The sequence below is a fragment of the Neofelis nebulosa genome, chromosome 2, assembly GCF_028018385.1.
Source record: "Neofelis nebulosa isolate mNeoNeb1 chromosome 2, mNeoNeb1.pri, whole genome shotgun sequence".
Lineage (NCBI taxonomy): Eukaryota > Metazoa > Chordata > Mammalia > Carnivora > Felidae > Neofelis > Neofelis nebulosa.
In genome coordinates, this window is record NC_080783.1 from 76,034,197 (window position 1) to 76,050,754 (window position 16,558).

The following is a 16,558-nucleotide window of genomic DNA, read 5'->3' on the forward strand; positions in this document are numbered from 1 at the left end:
TCATTAGAATCACAAGAATAGAGTTGGGTTATGCAGAGTGGGTTCTCATCAGAATTTTTGCTCACACCGATGCGGATCTATTCTTTGCACACAAGCCGAGACGTCACAACATCACAAGACAAGAACAAGCTAAGTCACCAAACAAAATCAAATTTTGAAAAGTTACCAGCTTTTATATTTTTCAACATAAAGCAGACAGGACTCTATTCCTTTTTTTTTTTTTTTTTGATTATTATTATTGTTTATTTATATTTGAGAGAGAGAGAGAGAGAGAGAGAGAGAGAGAGAGAAAGCAGGAGGCAGAGAGGGGTGGAGAGAGAGTGAGACACAGAATCCAAAGCAGGCTCCAGGCTCTGAGCTGTCAGCACAGAGCCTGACGCAGGCCTTGAATCCACAAACAAAGAGATCATGACCTGATCTGAGGTCAGAAGCTCTACGACTGAGCCACCCAGGTGCCCCAAGGGACACTATTCCTGAACTCTGGGAACAAAATCTCAGAATATAGATGTTGATGCTGTTATATAAAACATGTTCAAGCATGCATGCCAGTATGTCAGCCCCACCCATAACCAAACCAGCCCAACCCCAGGACACTCTCTTGAATGGCTTCCCCGTGTATTTTTGTCTATATATTTTTTTTCTACAATCTATCACTAAAGGCTTCTTACACATTCACAGCTGTCTACAGTCTATATCACTTCAACCTTCTATAATTTATCACTAAGCATTATTAATCATTCCTTAATAATGTATTAAAGGCTATTGAATTTTTCAATCTGCAAATAGGGGGACTACTTTAATGTGGGGAGACGGCTTCTCTCAGTGCATTGTTGCCCAAGTATGATAGGTTGAGGTACTACTTAAGGCTCTGCAGGACTGGAGATTCTTTAAATTAGTACAAGATTGGGAAAAGAGCTGGAGACGGCAGGAAGGACAAGCGGACTTGTTTTGGGGAGATCCTTGGGAGAGGAAGGGAGGAGAAATGGAGCAGGAAAGGACTGGGGTGTGCTGGAATGGGGTACCACAGGCAGCCGCTATGGTGGTTTTATTTTTTTTCCTTGCTACAGATTTGTTAGTACCAACGGCAACCTCTTTCTCTCACTCCATTCCCAAAACACTTCCCCTCCCTTAGGCGACACTTGAGATTTCTGGTCAGGGTGAACAGGCAGTGGTGATAATCCCCAGGGATGTTCCTGAGGGCCAGGATGCCCAAGGGCCTGAAGAAGAGGGCATGATACACAGTCCAAATCACAGGCTTGAAGTCTGCAGTCAGATGCACTGGGAAGCCTGGAAGTGCTGTAGCCTCCAAGTCCCAGAAGGCAGAGCTGGTGGTGCTTAAGAGACAATCTGGAAGCAGATCTTTGTTCAAGTCGTAGTTCTACAACTTACTAGCTGTGTGATAAATCCCTTGACTCTTCTGAAACCAATTTATTTAACTCTAAAATGGGGATAATGGTAATATTCACTTCATACAGTTATCGTGGGAGTAACAATAATTCTCACTAATAATAATATTGTCTAATCACAGAGTTAGCAGCAAATAAATGATAGACATTTTTATTATTGTGTTTAGATACTATACATGCAGATGGAAATGAGTCCTGGAAGTGAGGTGCTGAACCTTATTTTTTTCCATTCAGCCAACCAACAAATGTTGAAACTTTTTTTTTAATTTTTTTTTTAAGTTTATTTATTTTTGAGACAGAGAGAGACAGAGCATGAATGGGAGAGAGTCAGAGAGAGAGGGAGACACAGAATCGGAAGCAGGCTCAGGGCTCCGAGCCATTAGCCCAGAGTCCGACGCGGGGCTCGAACTCACGGACCACGAGATGGTGACCTGAGCTGAAGTCGGACGCTCAACTGACTGAGCCACCCAGGCGCCCCTAAACTTTTTGATCATCTTAACATCCTGTCTATACAGCCATCTGGAATACTCACAGGAAATATTTTGAAAGACTTGATAAAAGCTCATTGTAATATATATATATATATTTCCAAATGAAATGACAGCTGTGGATGGATAAGAAGCCCTTTCCCATCACATTTTGGACAGTTCTAAAGTATTTAACATTTTCAAAGAAGAACAGATTCTGGAGATCACTTTAGATTGCTTTTTAATTTGTTGAACAATGCCAATTTGGTTAGAAATTAATTCTCAGCATTTCACGTTTCATAGAAGGAAGGTAAGTATCTTTTGAACTTTTCTCTCATATACCCGTAGGATCTGGGATTTCTTGACGCTGATTAAAAGAGAAAATAATCTTATTGACACAGAATATCTCATGTGCCAATATAAGAGGCATCATGCTTAATAGTCTCTAATTAACAGCTGGTCATAAATAGTGTTATGCTTTTCATTGAGGAACTTATTTTCTTTTATGTGGCGTTTGAATTTGTATTTTATACACTGGCAAGTGTTACTGGTTTTAATTTATGTCAATGATACAAAGTTTAAAAAAAATCTTTTTTTTTTAAGTGAGTTATTTTAAAGAACAAAAGAAGAAAATATAGGACAGGTAGTATACGGATGTGGTGTGACAGAACCCAGCCATATATGTGTATCCTTAGTTCACAGCTTCTGTTTTACCGTGTGCTTAATAAATACTTTGTGGGTGAATGGATGAGTGGGATTCTGCCTTGCTCCCAGGGCATCCCTGCCATGTTCCTCAGTTCTAGGAAATGTGCTTTCCCTGAATCTGTCATTTTGTGTGTGTGCTTTTAGCTCTTCGATTTGGATCTGTTTATGAGTCTTCTTTCTTTCTTTCTTTCTTTCTTTCTTTCTTTCTTTCTTTCTTTCTTTCTTTCTTTCTTTTCTTCTTTATTATTCTTAAGCATTTTTGAGTAATTTGAGATCTAGGGCAGCTCTGTATTGTTCTTTGTCTTTCCTCTTCACCCTTTTCTTTTCCCACCCATTGAAAGCTCCAATATCCAGTTTCCACAACTTTTGCTGCCATATACTTTATGTATTCTCCAAGACATGGCCCAGTGGCTGACATTTGAATCCTAAATACAGGCTTACGCTTGATCATAGAGTTAACTTAATGCCTCTGGGCATTCCAACCTGGTGAAACCATAAACCTTGCTTGCATATACAGGTTGAATTCCCAGTCCTTATCTTTCTTCATCTTCTTACTTCTTGTCACCCCTTTTTTGTAGTTTCTTTCTTAAAACACATATTTTTTTTTTTTTTTCACTTTTCTTCCAGGAACCCATTCATTCTTGGTTTTCCTCCTACCATACTTGTTACTCCTTCTCAGTGTCCTTTTTAGTTCTCCTCTCCTTTTCAGACTGTTGAGGTAAGTGTGCTAGGGCTCAGTGTTTGGACTTACTATTTATTTATTTAAAGATTTTTTTTTTTAATTTTTTTTTCAACGTTTTTTATTTATTTTTGGGACAGAGAGAGACAGAGCATGAACGGGGGAGGGGCAGAGAGAGAGGGAGACACAGAATCGGAAACAGGCTCCAGGCTCCGAGCCATCAGCCCAGAGCCTGACGCGGGGCTCGAACTCACGGACCGCGAGATCGTGACCTGGCTGAAGTCGGACGCTTAACCGACTGCGCCACCCAGGCGCCCCTATTTAAAGATTTTTAACATTTATTTATTTTTGAGAGACAGAGAGAGACAGACCATGAGCCGGGGAGGGGCAGAGAGAGATGGAGGCACAGAATCCAAAGCAGGCTCCAGGCTCCGAGTTGTCAGCACAGAGCCCGATGTAGGGCTCGAACTCGCGGAGTGTGAGATCATGACCTGAGCCAGAGTTGGACGCTTAACAGCTGAGCCACCCAGGCGCCCCTGGACTTACTATTTAAACTCACTTGACAAGCTTATCAATTCTTTCTGTTGTTGAGGCCAAAAATGTTGGAGTCGCTCTTGAGTCCTTTCTTCCTCTCATATTACATAGCTGATCCTTGAGCAAACTTTATTGGCTCTATCTCTAAAATATATCCAGATCTCAATCACTTGTGTCCACACTTCTACAATCCTGATCCAATCAACGATTATATTGTAATTAAATTATTGAATTAACCACTTGAATTACATTTTTACTTGTATTCCTGTTTCTCTATAATTTATTTTCAAAAGCCATTTAAAAAATCAGTAATATCATGTTCCTTTTCTTTCACTTCATATACGTAATGTCTGTTTGAATTGTTCTCCAGTTCTCTTATCATATTTGTTTCTAGCACCATTATTGATTTGAGGTCTAGGGCAGCTTTGCATTTTTCTTGATATGTGTTTGTATTATAATTGACATGCAATAATCTGTACATATTTAAAGTGCCCAATCTGACAACTTTTGATATATGTGCACACCCATGAAACAATCACTACTATCAAGATAATGAAGACATTCATTACCCCTAAAGTTTCTTTCTGTTCTCTTGTATTCTATCCTTCCTGCCCTTCCTTCCTCCACCCTCATTTTCCTGGCATCCACTGATCTGCTTTCTGTCACTACAAGTTGTTTGAATTTTCTAGAATTTTATATAGGGAGTAATACAGTATGTATTCTATTTTTGTCCCCGTTCTTTTACCCAGTAGACTTGGGATTCATCCGTGCTGTTCTGTGTATCAACTGCCTATTCCTTTGTGTTGCTGTGTATCAGTGAATATGAATGTAGCATGGGTTGTTTTACCATTATCAACTGATGGACATTTGAGTTGTTTCCAATCTTTAGCACTGATAGATAGAGCTGCTACGAACATACTTGTGCAAGTTGTTGTATGGACAGAGTCGTTCATTTCTTTTGGGTAAATACCCAGGAGTAGGATGGCCAGATCATATGGTAGATGGCTATATTACTTTTTGAAAAGCTTCCAACCTATTTTCCAAAGTGTTTTGTCAGTTTACCTAACCACCAGCTGCATATGAGAGTTCCTGTTCCTCCACATTCTTACTAACGCTTGGTGTGGTCAGTCAATTAATTTTAGTCCTTCTAATATGTATGTGGTAGCATATTGGTGTGATTTTAATTTGCATTTTACTAATGACTAATAATGCTGAACATCTTTTCATGTGCTTATTTATCACCCCTATATCCTCTTTGGTGAGTGTTCTTAAAATCTTTTGCCCATTTTCTCTTTGTGTTCTTATTATTGAGTTTTGAGAGTTTTTTTTAAAAAAAAAACTATTTGAAATATATGTATTTTTTTAAATCAGATGTACCATTTGCAAATATTATCTCCAAGTTTGTGGCTTGTATTTTCATTATTTTAACAATAAATATCTTTTGAAAAGCAGAAGTACTAAATTTGGATGAAATTCAATTTATCTATTTCTCTTTTAAGAATCCTATTTTAGGTGTTGTGTCTAAGAAGTCTTTGCCTAAGTCAAAGTCACAAAGGTATTTCTCTATTTTTTTCCCAGAAATTTTACAGTTTTAGGGCTTACGTTTAAGTTCTGTGGTCAGTTTTGAATTAACTTTTATACATGGCAGGAAGTACAGATTGAAGTTCCTTTTTTTGGCATATGAATATCAATTATTCCAGTTCCATTTGTTGAAAACACAATTATCTTTCCAATAAATTGCTTTCTTGTCTTTGTAAGAAATCAGTTGCCTGTGTATGTGTGGATCTATTTATAGAATCTCTATTCTGTTTCACTGATCTATTTATCTATTGCGATGCCATATCCACACTGTCTTATTTATGCATCATATTCTAATGGAACAGACTGTATTGTCTTCCCATTTATTTAGTGTATCATCTGTCTTCCCCAACCCCTGGGAAGTAAACTCCACAAGGGAGAAGATATTTGTCATTTTTGTTTTTGGCTTTCCCAGAATATTGCTTACTTGGTACATTTTGTTAAATAAATGAATGGACAGAGAGCTCAAGTGAAGTGATGATTAGCTTTCCTCAAGTTGAGGTAACAGCAGAACCTCTAGGGATATCTGGCTTTTGAAAATATGAGACTATAGAGAGGTCAGATAAGAGATAGACATCTGGGAGACATTTGGATAGAGGAGAAAATTCTTGACGACTTCAAGGCAACAGCAAGGATATTCAGATTCTGGGTGTTGATTCTCGGGGAAAGCAAGTCACTAGTTTCTGCCTAGCATTAAGAGATTTCCCCCTTTAAGGTGTGGTTTGTGAGACTATGTAACTCTGCTACTTGTCCAGGTTTAAGCCCACTCTACTAGCTTGACATCTGACTGAGGCATGATCTCTTTTTTTTTTTTTTTTTTTTTTCACTCAACCTTGATCTTCCAATTGGCCTTTGACTGCTGACTTCTGTACTTTACTTGGTTCCAGACTGTCTGCTTGGCTGACCCTGTGCTTAATTCCTGACCTCTCCATGACTCTTAGGAACCAAAGCTCGAACCCTACATTGACTGCTGTCCACAGTTCAGTCAGAAGATGGAAGCCTTTAGTACAAATGAATCCTCAATGGGAGGAGAATATATATTAATATAAAAAATAGGTCTCTGGGTCAAACCTTGTGAAATGCTCAAAGTAGGGGAAAGGAAGAAGGGAATAAAAAGGGAATAAAAAACACAGAAAAGGTAGAAGAACATAAAGGAGGGTTTTAAAAAGAGAATATATTTTCATGAAGAAAAGATCAGTCAACTGAATGAAATATAGAGAATAAAGAATGAGCCAAGTCCATTGGATCGTAAAAACAGTAAGCCATTGGTGACCTTTAATTGCACTGAAATTTACCTGCTAGATAATTTTGGTACTGGTTTGAATGTGCTTCTTCACCATTTAGAAATGAAAATATGTTTCTGTGTGTATAAATGTAAATATTTCAAAGAGATAATTTGGCTTAATCCTCACTGGAGGTAAGGAGTGGTGCATGTGTGCACTTGTGGGTATGTGGATATATGTACGTAGGTGGCTGTAGGAAGGAGAAGCAATTAGGATTAATTTTTTTTCTTTCCTCTCTTTTTCTCTCTTCCCTCTTATAACAAATCCAAATGGCATAGAAGTATGAAACCATGGTTTGGTTTGAGGGGTTCGCTCTGGGTCAGGCAGTATTTTCACGTTTGTTGTGAAGAAAAAAAACTCTAACTTTTTGTTCACCCATCTCAAACTGTAATTTACCGCTCTTAAGGCTAGCAGCATTTGGAGATATGTGTTCTACTTTCATTCAATGGTCTTAGCCCATTCAGATGGTTTACATAACAGAATGGTCTCACACGGTTCTTTCGAAAGTTTGAATCTGGCCTTGAGAAGCTGAAGTTGGCAGCAAGATGTGATTAAGCATATTAGACGGACCAAGATAGTCTTGTGTTTCCACAACAGCCAGGGTTTAAAGGAGCTTATTTCAGAATATATATTATATATAATATATGTATATATTATATATTATATGTATATTATACGTATATATACATATAATATATATATTATATGTATACATATATACACATATGTATATATTACACATGTATATTATATGTATACATATGTAATCATATGTATATGATTCCCCGAGAATCAATTATATGTATATAATTTAAAGCTTTCATATTAATGAAAATACTATGGATTGATAAGGTAAGAAGAAAACTAATTGAAAACCAAGCCAAAAATATTTGGACAATTACATCTCAGTTTTCGTAACAGAGAATGCTTTTGACCAACATTTTAGTGACCCAACTTGTAGGGTTGCTTTGGAGTATTCAAGACATACATAGACACACACACTGACACACATTTCAGTCGTGGACTAGGAGAAAAAGGACTAGTTTTCGGGGCCCTGTTTGATTGCATACCACAATTCAAGGTAAGCAGGTGGCTTAGTGCAATATAAAAGGGTTGCTAAACAAAGAATTTTATTTCCTGGCTGGTGCCTGCAGGGGAGAAACTTTGAAAGGAAAGCAGAAACCTGACCGCCAAAGAGAGTCCAGAATTTTGAAACGAAGTGTTTTTACTGATTTTAAAAGGTATGCAAATTAATTACAATTTACAAACAAACCTAAGCTTTTGAACGTGATAGATTATTTTAAAAAATAATAACAGGTGAAAAAACAAAACAAAACACTTCATCAAACCCTATGAGAAATCCTAGCTCTGGCTCAATAGAAGGGTGTTACTCCATTTTATCATAGATGACAGATTTTGTAAGAAGCCAAATAAAGGCACAATTTGAAAGAAAGCGTGGTATATTGCTTAGTTAACTGTTCTTTTGCATAAGCTATTAATGGATAGATCAAACAGGAAGAAGGAATCCTTGGGGGATTGCACCATGTCAAATTCTACTGCATTTTGCACCACAAATTCTAGCTTCATGTTATTTCTAATAGGAAAGACCGTCTACCTCAAGCTAAATAAAATCTTCATTTTAGTAGACACACCGAATAAACACCGTGGGCTCCTTGCATTTCTGAAATTAATAGTTACTTGGAGCCACCAATGCCCACATTTGTTTTCTTATTTTCATAGATGATTTCACTAAGCAGAAGCCCTTGTTAATCCTACATTCACATAGATAGAAGGTCAAAGTTGGTCAGTGAGCCAAGAAATACCATATCAGGGTTTCTTTCCTCTTCAATTGAGAAAGGTATAAATTGTGGAATTAGTGTATTGATTGAAGGCCACAACTTCAAGCAATCAGTTTTTCTGGCTTGACAAGATTATTTTATCCTACTTTTCTTTTATTATTATGTGTAGTATTTGAGTCATCCTTCAGGCAGATGAAGTGACAGCTTGATTTAACTCAATAAAATCCACCAGTTAGGTAACCTACTGAGCCGAACAAAAGATGAAAACAACCGCAAGGGGCAGGTGCACTGTTAGTTTAAGCGAGCAGAGGAGGCTGAAGAAGAAGAAAATATTAACAGAAATTATGCTCTAATCAATGCATTTCTATGGAAACTTGAGAGAAATTTATAAAACCTTCTTGCTGGGCAATTGAGCAGATAATGCCTTTGCTTTAAAAACAAAACAAAATAAACACATCTTTAAAACCAGACTACATGCATGAAAAACAATGTCTCTCTAATGGCTGTGCTTTTGTTTAACTGCAGCAAGTCAAATAATCTTTAATTTCTTGGTATCTTTGAGATGAAAACGGTGCCTGATGGATTTGCAGTAGTTTGGAAATTAAAACTATAATTTGTGTCTCTTTCATTGAACCTTTGCATTCTCACATTGTACCCAACTGATATCTTTAATGATTTCTTAAGATTTGAGTATTTGAACATTTACAAATAATCGCAAATTGAGTTTTCCTAAGACACCTAAATAGACAAGTCATAGTGGGTATTTTGTTAGCAGAACAAGAAGGAGAGTCTTATAATTTTAAATGTTGACTTAATGGAACTGAAGTCTTTATTTAAAGCTCTTCAGACCTAAGGATGCTCATTGTTCTTTGATTACATATAAAGCTTTCATTAATGACAGTGAGAATGTCTCCATGGGCAACTGGGGACAACTTGTGTGAGCTGAAATTTGCTTTTAAATTAGCTGTTTCATTAATGTCACATTTTAGAGTTTTAGAGACCACGTTGTTTAGTGTATTGACTTGAATAATACTGGGTTAGAAATCCTGGAGGAGTATAGGTGAGGTTTGTGGTGTAGTTGTGGGGTGGAAGATGGGGAGTGATTTCATTATTATAAGGAGACTTGGAAATTCCTTTCATGGCAGCACTCTTAGGTTTTATATGAATCTGACCTGATCTTTACAGAAAGAAATCATTTCTTATACAGCCCAGATACATGAGCACCAACTCTTTAAACATCTTCCAGAATTCTACTCAATAAGCAATATCAGTATTAAATCACTTTCAGAAAGCCTTCTTGTAACGCTTACATAAAACTTGCACGGAATGGCAAATAGATTTTTCCTCACATACGAATTTTGACCAGTTGGCGGTGTTTTCCTGACATTATGAGATGTTGATGGTTCTGAGGTTCTATCCAGGCTTAGCAGGGACAAATACAGTGAGGCATTAGTGACAACTGCCTTAAATGCAGAATGGGGAAATAAGGGCAACTGGGCTATTATTTTTTAACTACTTTTTTTCCCCCCAAAGAGGTATAAGACATATTTATTTGTTAAATTAAGTTTTTTTCTTTAACTCTTGTCTCTGCTCTTCTCTGACTTTTCTTTTCCACACATATTTCTCTCACCAGAGCTTTCCACAGTTAAGGGGGATTTCTTAAGGGTAAGGGCAGTGGTATTGAGACAGTGTGATTGCTTGGGTTGCGGGGTCTGCATTCACTCCACTGACACAACAATGGTATTGGCAAGTTAAAACCATTGGAAGGGGAGCAGGTCGGTGGTACTACGGGACAGGTGCCCATTTACCGGAGGCACTGCCATTACAAAGATTGATTATTTTCAAATACTTTCATTTCCTTTATGACCCAAGGAATTGGAAGCACCTTGAAAAGCTGTGCTTAACAGAAAGGAAATTAAAAATCGTATGCCTAAGGATGTAAGCTTTATATACCGTTAAGTTTAGAAAAGAGGGAGAAAAAAAAGGAAAGGAAATATTTTGTTTAGAATCCATATGGGATTGCCCTCTTAGAGCCAGTACAGTCACTTTACCTGAGATATAATTTAGAAGGTACTAGCACATGTCTGAAACATAATTCAGCTCCTAGTAGTGTAAGATGTTGAAACTAATGAAGGTTAATGTTATTTTAATAAACTACATTTAGGGAGTGAATAACTTGTCAGGGAATTCATGTCTAATGTTGACTTTTTAATCCACATCCCCCTGCACGTGCTTCATTTTATGTTTGTGGTCATTGTGGGAATGAAGCAATTATAGTACTCCCAGTTTAATTTCCAACTTTGTATGGATGTTTTCTTTAGTTTTATTTTATTTTGTAGTGAAGTATACTTTGCATGTTCAGTGTGACGAGTTTTGACAATTATATATACCCATGCTACCATTATCCAAACAAGATATAAAATGTATTTGTCACTTTGGAAAGTTCTTTCCGTGTTCTTTTAAAATTAATTCCAGCTCCTCCTCGACCATGTTTATAGGCAATCAGTGTTTTGATTTCTAATATCACACACCACACACACAGACACACGTACACACATTTTTTTAATGTTTATTTATTTATTTTGAGAGAGAGAGAGAGAGAGAGAGAGAGCGAGCGCATGAGCAGGGGAAGGCAGAGAGAAAGGGAGAGAGAAAATCCCAGGCAGGCTCCATGCCGTCAATGTGGAGCCCAATGTGGGGCTTGATTCCACAAACTGTGAAATTATGACCTGAGCCGAAGTCGGATGCTTAACCAACTGAGTCACCCAGGTGCACCTGTGTTGGTCTTTCTTATTTCTGAGTAATATTTCATTATATAAAAACACCACAATTTATCCATTCTATTGTAGGACATTTGGGATGTTTCATTTCTGGTTACTGTGAAGAAGGTGAGGAATTACCAGCTTTTTGTAAACATCTGTTTTCATTTATCTTGATAACACCTGTGAGTAGACTTGCTGGGTCATAGATTACATGTATATTTTGTTTTTAAAAATTACTTGAAAATTTACATACATAAATTTTCATTTTATTTTTTGGTGTATAGTTCTATGAATTTCCACACATGTATAGATTTGTATAATCACCACAATATTCAGGTTAAAGAATGGTTCCATTGTTCCAAAAACCCCTTTATGTTGCTTATTTGTTATCAAACAATTTTTTTATCTTTTAACCCCTGGCAACAACTAATGTATTCTCCATCTTCAGGGTTTTACCTTTTGCAGAATGTTACACAAATGGAATCGTACAGTGTATAACCTTTGAGACTGGCTTCTTTCACTCAGCATACTGTCTTTGAGATTCATCCATGGTGTTGGCTGCGACTATACTTTGTTCCTTTTTATTGCTGAATAGTATTCCATTGTATGGCTGTACCATTGTTTGTTTGCCATTCATCCATTGAAGACATTGGAGGGGCGCCTGGGTGGCTCAGTCGGTTAGGCATCCGGCTTCGGCTCAGGTCATGATCTCACGGTCCATGAGTTCAAGCCCCTCGTCGGGCTCTGTGGTGACAGCTCAGAGCCTGGAGCCTGTTTCGGATTCTGTGTCTCCCTCTCTCTCTGCCCCTCCCTGTTCATGCTCTGTCTCTCTCTGTCTCAAAAATAAATAAACGTTAAAAAAATTAAAAAAAAAATAAAGACATTGGAACTTTTATACTAGTTTGGGGCTAATATTAATAGAGTTGTGGGACACCTGTGTGGCCCAGTTGGCTGGGTGTACGACTTCGGCTCAGGTCATGATCTTGAGGTTCATGGTTTTGAGACCCACGTTGGGCTCTGTGCTGATGGCTCAGAGCCTAGAGCCTGCTTTAGATTCTGCGTTTCCCTCTCTCTCTGCCCCACTCCCGCTTATGCTCTTTCTCTCTCTCAAAAAAATGAATAAATGTTAAAAAATTAAAAAGTAAGGGAATAGCAGTACATATTCAGGTGCAGGTTTTTGTGTGAGTGTAAGGTTTCATCTTTTACATGTTGATGTTCTATCCTCTTCTGAACTTACTAAATTTACTTATTAGTTCTATGAATTTATTTTTTATTCTTTGGGGTTTCTACATAGACCATCATGTTATCAACCAGTAGGAGTGGTTTTATTTCTTCTTTTTAAAACTGCATTCATGTACTTTATTTTGTTCTCTTAATTTTGTTCTCTTACTGCACAATCTAGAGGTTCCAATAAAATGCTGAATACGAGTGATGAGACTTGACATTCTGGCCATATGACTGATTTTAAGGTGAAAGCATTTATTATTTACCACTAAGAATGATGTTAGCTGTGTGGTTTATTTTGTTTTTGTTTTATTTTTGTTTTTAAGTTTCATTTATGAGCTTAAGGAAGTTAATTCTATTCTTTTTTTGATGAATTTTTTTTTTTTTTTACCATGAGTCGGTATTAGATTTTGTCAGATTATTCTCTGCACCAATTGGTATAATCACATAGTTTCTCGTCTTTACTCTGTTAAAATGATAAGTTACAAATATCGATTTTCAATACTGAACTAACCTTGCATTTCTGAGATAAACCCCACTGATCATGATGTAGTTTATAAAAATTTTTGCTGGATTTGATCTGTTAGTATTTTGTTGATAATTTGTTTGTAAATATTCATAAGGAGTGTTGGCCAGTAGTTGGGCTTCTTATATTGTGGTCTGTTTTCTGGGTAATGCTGGCTACATATAATGAGTTGGGATGTGATCAATCATCTTCTATTTTCCTAAAGAAATTGTTTAGAGTTGGTATCATTTCTTCTTAAAATGTTTGGTAGAATTCAAGTGAGCGCATGTGCTTTGAAGACAATTCTGTTACATGTTTCTTACTTCCTGAAACATGAATAGGCATTTATGGTTTTTTGTCTGATAATTCCAGCGCTGGTGCCATCTTAAATTTGGCATTTGTTGATTATGTGAAATGCGAAAGGTTAACATTTTCCAATACTTGTATGTCAAGTCATTTTGGATTCCATCCACACATTTTCATATTATGTTGTCTGACTCCAGGTCTTGTTTAGTCCCATGGAAAATATCATTTGTTTTTGTTGGTTTCAGCAAGCCCAGATCCATGAATGCTCAGCTTTGTAGTGAGCCCAGTGGCTCATGCACAACTTTATGGAATTCCTTTCTTGAACTCACAGCTTTCTGTGATTTCCCCAACACTTTTCTTTTTACCTCAGCTGGAAATTGTGGGTTTTAGTTTCCTTGCTTTGCTGTGACCTTGGTGTGACAATGCCTGCTTCTGGGATTAAAGAGTAAGGAGAGGAGAAAAGATCAGAGAAAAGGAGAAAGAGAGAGGAGAGCAGAAGAGGGAGAGAGAGAGGGTGGTGGGAGAAGGGGGAGAAGTGCAACAGATGTTTGTTTCCCCCCATACTCTTAAAAGAGCAGTGTCTCTGGTCAGTGAGAAAGGTTCCTGACCTTAGAGTTTTAGGCACCCACCCATCTACTGCTGCCATCACTCCAACTATAACTACTGACTAGGCAAGAGTGAACTGCAAAAAACAAACAAAAACCCCACAACATTTCCCACACTGTCTGTGACCCATAGAGCCCTCCGTTCCTACTTCATGGACCAGAAATAGGAAGTTTCTCTTGGAACATTTTCTTTCCATACCTAGAGGTGTGAAGATGATTTTGAGTCCAGGCCAGGAAATACTGTGGAAAAACATGTTAAACTTACTACCAGTTCAGTGGCATGCTGGTTCTGGTTTTCTTCCCTTATTTCTTTAGCTGCCATTTACTTTTTAGAGTCCTCTGATAGCTGCTTCATGCTCCATGTGTTCTACCTACTGTGTTTTGTTACAGTCAGTGGGAAGAAATGTTGGAAGGTGCTTACTTCATCTTGATTGGAACTGGAATTTGCTAAAGGTATTCACAGAAGTGGGGCACTTGGGTGGCTCAGGTGGTTGAACAATCAACTCTTTTTTTTTTAAATGTTTGTTCATTGTTGAGAGAGAGAGAGAGAGACAGGCAGAGGGAGAGAGAGAATCTTGAGCAGACTCCATGCTCAGTGTAGAGCCAGATGTGGGGCTCGATCCCAAGACCCTGGGATCATGACCTGAGCTGAAATCATGAGTTTGATGCTTGGGATGCCTGGGTGGCTCTGTCAGTTGAGCATCTGACTTCAGCTCAGGTCATGATCTTACAGTTCGTGAGTTCAAGCCCCATATCATGCTCACTGCTTTCAGCCCAGAGCCCACTTTGGATCCTCTGCCCCCTCGCTCTCTGCCCCTCCCCTGCTCCCTCATGCATGTGCGTGTTTTCTCTCAACAATGAATAAACATTAAAAAAAAAAAAGAGTTGATTGCTTGTCCTCTCTCTCTAAAATAAAATTTTAAAAAAATTTTGAAAAAGATATTCACAGAACTATGTGCAGTAAAATAATCTGAAATCTGGGATTTCCTTTAAAGCACTTCATTTTGAAAAACACAAAGTGAGAGAGAAGCTGAGACAGTACAGGGACCTTTTTCCCCACCGCCAGCAAGCAATTATTTATGGGTGAACAGGGGATCTGGGGAATTAGACTTGGGTATAGTGTCACTGAAAAATTGCGAGATTGGCCTATGTTTAACTTTATAAGAAAACTGCCAAACACTCCCAATGTAGTTGAAACATTTTACCCACTTACCAGTTTTACATGAGAGGTCTAGTTGTTCCACATCCCCATCAACATTTAATACTGTCACTTGTTTAGATTTTAGCCAAGCTAGTGGGTGTGAAATGGCATCTCCCTGTTTGAATTTGAATTTCATCAAGGACTAATAATTTTGAACACTTTTTCATGTGTCTATTGGTCAACCACATACTTACTGTTGTGATGGATCTGTTATGTTTCAATGGTCGACATAATTATGGAAGATTCTGATAAAGAGAGAAGACGTTACTTAAATAAAAGGATGTCAGCCTGATGAATTGAAGTATAAAAAAAGGGCTACTAAGGAAGCCGTAGACAAGCTTTCATATAGTTGTCATAAATATTAAAAAAAAACTTAATAGTTGGCGGCACTGGAGTGGCTCAGTCAGCTGAGCGTCCGACTTCGGCTCAGGTCCTATCTCTCAGTTTGTGGGTTCAAGTCTTGCATCGGGCTCTGTGCTGATGCCTCGGAGCCTGGAGCCTGCTTTGGATTCTGTGTCTCCCTCTCTCTCTGCCCCTCCCCTGCTCATGCTCTGTCTCTCTCTGTCTCAAAAATAAATAAAAACATTAAAAAAAAATTTAAAAAAAACCCATAAAAGTTGGAAATCCCATAGAACAGTGTTTGGTTCATTTTGAATGCTACGTATGTTTTGCAAAATAAATCATATATAAATAAAAGTGGAATTAATTTTTTAATTGTTTCTCTTTCTAGTGACTATATACTGCTCTTTAGTATTTATTCATGATTTACATCACTAGTGAGTGTTCACAGAAAAATAATTTTTCTCAAGTTTTGGATATGTACCAATGAGCAACAAATTCTCTACTGATTCATAGTATCCAGCTAGAAGATAATCTTTTAAGGATCATTATTAAGTATATTTTATTTCCCTGTTGATGCTGTTTTCTCAGTTAGACTCTATCCTTCAGTCCTCCAGATATACTAAGCCTATTTGAAAGTCCACAAATGATCTCATTATATTTAGATAATTTTCTTTGTAGGGATAGAGATTGTTCAAGAAATATTTTGGTAAATTTTGAACCAAGTTGTTAATACACTTTCCTTGAAAAATAAACTTAAGACACTTTTTAAAAAATTATATTTCTTACACTATTTTTAATAAAATTATATCAGTACGTCATTTTACTTCAAACTAACAAAATTAAGCAGTTATTGTATAAATACTTTTTGAAGCTTTGAACTAAATTATTAGGAAGAATATAAATAACAGAATATAATGAATGTTACTTTTTCAAGCAAATATTTCTAACAAACTTCGTAAGATAATTTAAAGTTTGTAAAGCATTTATGGAGCTGACTTAACTAGTAAATCATTAAATTCACTTTTATGATCTTAACAGATATAAATATATGTATATGAGAAATAATTGGATAATTTTAACAAAAGGTATTTAAAATGTATATCAAAGACTTGATCATTATCCTAAAGTGGGTTTTAAAATTTTCTTTTCTGATATCTACTGG